This window comes from Penaeus monodon, chromosome 20 (genome assembly GCF_015228065.2).
Source record: "Penaeus monodon isolate SGIC_2016 chromosome 20, NSTDA_Pmon_1, whole genome shotgun sequence".
Lineage (NCBI taxonomy): Eukaryota > Metazoa > Arthropoda > Malacostraca > Decapoda > Penaeidae > Penaeus > Penaeus monodon.
In genome coordinates, this window is record NC_051405.1 from 36,112,814 (window position 1) to 36,113,287 (window position 474).

The following is a 474-nucleotide window of genomic DNA, read 5'->3' on the forward strand; positions in this document are numbered from 1 at the left end:
CTGGCCTATTGTTTGTTTCAAATGAAAATTCCACATTCGCATCTAAAACAAAGATTTGTGTGCATCAACCTTTCATTTTCCCTCTTTTTACTACATTGTTTACACGCTTATAAACTGCAAAGCTAAGGAAGTTTTATAAAAATTTCAAAGCATTCTGAGCAACAACAGAAAATTTGCAGAATAAAATTGGTAGAATTAGACAGTGAGTAGCAGGAATAATGGATACTATTTCTTGAATAATTATTCAAATGCTTGACATCTTTATCGTTCTTTCAGTATCTTGAACACTTATCTATAATAAGGATTGTCTTTCAGGGCAAAAAGAGGATATTATGATGTCAGAAGGGTGATCTAGTTTTTTTTTTTTAAGGTGACTGAAAATGTACTTGTACTTGAAATTACTGCAGATCCTGTATTGCAGGTGGATTTTTTTGATAGTCTGTCGGGCATATTACTTCATGCTTCCTCAGTAAT